The following is a 3,176-nucleotide window of genomic DNA, read 5'->3' on the forward strand; positions in this document are numbered from 1 at the left end:
TGGGATCTGGCGAAGGACAGACCCAGAAGAGGGGCCCTGGCAGATGGGGGACTGCCATCTTGCTTTTCAGGACCCTGTGGGAAAAAGAATTCTCCTTTCCTTCTGTCAACTGAGTTGCAGCCCGGCAATGAACAGTAAGAGTAATAAAAAAACAATAGCTTGGGACTTCCCAGGTGGTCCAGTGGCTAAGACTCTAGGCTCTCAATGCAAGGGGCCTGGGTTGGATCCCTGGTCAGGGATCCAAAGCCCATCTGCTGCAAACTAAGACCCAGCACAGCCAAATAAATAGATAAAAATTAAAAAATAAAAATAATAGCTCATGTCTCAAGGGCCTGTATATCAATCTCTATTTTTAAGCACTATACCTCATTTCTGCCTCAGAACAACCCTATGGAGAGAATTGTTTTAATCTCTACTTTACAGATGCAGAAACCAGAGCAGTTAAGTGACCTTCCCAAGGTCACAGAGCTTGTAAGTGGTGGAGTCATGACTCAGACCCAGACGATCCGGGGCTTGGGCCATGCTGTCCTGTCAGGAACTAATCCTGTATCCTTTACACTTCAGAGCAGGACTCCTCAGCTAAAAGTACCTCATTTGCCCCACATATCAAGACCAGGCAGAGGTTCGCAGCCACCTCTCCAAACAGAAGACCTAGACTTGGGCACCCCGTGGCTGCTGCTCCCTGCTTCTGTACTCTTAGGCAAGTTAGCTCATCTGTAAAATGGGTGGACATACATTTGTTGAGTCTCTCTTATGTGACACATTTTTTTTTGTTTATTTGCTTTTTGACGGTACTGCCTGGCTTGCAGGATCTTCATGTCCCCACCAGGGATTGAACCTGGGCCCCAGCAGCAAAAGCACCGAGTCCTAACCACTGGACTGCCGGGGAATTCCATTATGTGCCACATTTAATTTAAATCTGGCCACTACATTTTGAGATTGCTCCACTTAGCAGCTGGGGAAGCTGAGTCACAGAGGGGTGAAACAAATTCCCCAAGGCCACATGAAACAGGCTGACATGGAGCTTAGTCTGTCCTATTTTGGAGTGTATGTTCCTCCTATTCAGTTCCTGGGTGGTTGGGGGGAGGTTAGTAATTATTATGTTAAAAAATGTTCCATGATCAACTCTGTTTAGGGAAGGCTGTTTTCAAAAAGTTAAAAGTTATTTGCTTCTCAGAGCCTTTATTACGCTGGTGTGCCTTAGGAAGCTCCAAGAGGAGGGCAGAGTTAGTATGAACTTCTTCACTGTGAGATAATTTGTTGGGAAGAAGCTTGTGGGAGAAGCATTCTTGGATCTCACTTTGGGAAGAGCTGTACTTCACCCCCAAGGCTTCCCTGGTACAGGAGCAGTACAATAACAGCGACACCGTGAAACAGATCATCACAATCGCGTTAGTTGCGTGTCAGTTGCAATGATACTTTTTTGTGCAGGATTTTTTGGAGATTTTTCTGCATCCTCCCCATTTCTAAGCACCTTGATCCCTTCCTTGAGCTTAGGGCAGCTCCAGTCTGTTCCTCATGCCTAGGACTCCTCTCTCCTAAGCCTTTGCCTGCACCAGGCCCCTTAGGTTGCTCTCCCCTTCCTCCCCTTGTTCCTGACAAAAATAAGGGAGGCTCAGAGAGGGGAAGTGATGTGGCTCAGTGTGTATGGTGAGACAGGCAGCCCCCATCTCCTGCCCCTCTCCCACTGCCCCCCTGCACAGCACACCCCACTTCTGAGAAGCATCCGTGATAGACTCATCCCAGGGCCAACCACGACCTTCTCTGGCTCTGTCTCAGTCTTGTCACGCTTGGTCTCTATTATGCTCTGCTAAGCGACGTCAGGACTGTCTTTTGTTATGTTGTCGTTGTTCAGTTGCCAAGTTGTGTGTGACTCTTTTGGACCCCATGGACTGCAGCACGCCAGGCTTCGCTGTCCTTCACCATATTCCAGAATTCACTCGAACTCATGTCCATTGAGTCAGTGATGCCACCCAACCATCTCATCCTCTGTTGTCCCCTTCTCCTCCCACCTTCAGTTTTTCCCAGAAGCAGGGTCTTTTCCAGTGAGTCAGCTCTTTGCATCAGGTGGCCAAAGTATTGGCGCTTCAGCTTCAGCATCAGTCCTTCCAATGAGTATTCAGGGTCGATTTCCTTTAGGATGGACTGATTCGATCTCCTTGCAGTCCAAGGGACGCTCAACAGTCTTCTCCAACACCACAGTTCAAAAGCATCAATTCTTTGGTGCTCAGCCTTCTTTATGATCCAACTCTCCATCTGTACATGACCACTGGAAAAACCATAGCTTTGACTAGACGGACCTTTGTCGGCAAAGCGATGTCTCTGCTTTTTAATATGCTGTCTAGGTTTGTCATAGCCTTTGGTATGCTGTATTAAAATAAAACAGTTTTGTTAAGATATTCATATACCATAAGATTCACCTATTATCATATTCATTTAAAAGTTGTTTATTATAATAATTTTTCTATATAAAGAGCACACATCTGCACACAGAGTGATGAATTTTTAACAAAGTAAAAACATCTGTGTAATCAGCATCTGTGTCTGAAACAGATCATCTCCTGCCCCAAGGAACCTCCCTGGTGGATTCTCCCTTCACCCAAGGGTAACACACCTGACCACTACCCCACAGAGGTTTGTTTAAAAAACAAAAACAAAAAACAACTCATTGGGACTTCCCGGGTGGTCCAGTGGTTAAGAATCCACCTGCCATTCAGGGGCCCCGGGTTCAATCCTTGGTCCGGAAGGATCTCATGTGCCATGGGTCAGCTAAGCCTGAGAGCCACAACTACCGAGGCCTGCTCACCTCGAGCCTGTGTACTGCAACAAGAGAAGCCACGGCAATGACAAGCCTGCACACTGCAACGAAGAGTCAGCCCTGCTCACTGCAACTAAAGAAAGCCCACGTGCGGCCAAAAAAAAAAAAAAAAAATTAAACAAACTCATCAACTTATCCCCTTCCCTTTTCTTCTTTCCTTCCTCCTTCCCTCCCTTTCTGACCCACTTCCTTTATTCCTCCACCCCTCCTTCCTTTCTTGTTGATTCTGCTTCCATATAGTTTATTTGAAGTTTACAGTGAGAGGCACAGCAAGAGAGAATATAAAAGCCTTAACACGGTGCCCTGGGAGGTGTGTGAGGTGAGGGGGTCAAGTCGCTGAAAGACCTGACTCTAGACT

The 3,176-nt window shown here is 46.8% G+C and overlaps 1 long non-coding RNA gene across 1 annotated transcript; it reads right to left on the bottom strand.

Moving 5' to 3' along the window:
* Window positions 1-751: 751 nt before the first annotated feature.
* On the bottom strand, window positions 752-2,954 carry LOC132657325 (uncharacterized). The gene is made up of 2 exons (XR_009595314.1): window positions 2,807-2,954; window positions 752-2,367 (listed from the first exon to the last, which is right to left on the bottom strand). It is a non-coding gene; the product is annotated as an uncharacterized LOC132657325 (long non-coding RNA).
* Between the last annotated feature and the right edge of the window lie 222 nt (window positions 2,955-3,176).

This window comes from Ovis aries, chromosome 11, assembly GCF_016772045.2.
Source record: "Ovis aries strain OAR_USU_Benz2616 breed Rambouillet chromosome 11, ARS-UI_Ramb_v3.0, whole genome shotgun sequence".
NCBI lineage: Eukaryota > Metazoa > Chordata > Mammalia > Artiodactyla > Bovidae > Ovis > Ovis aries.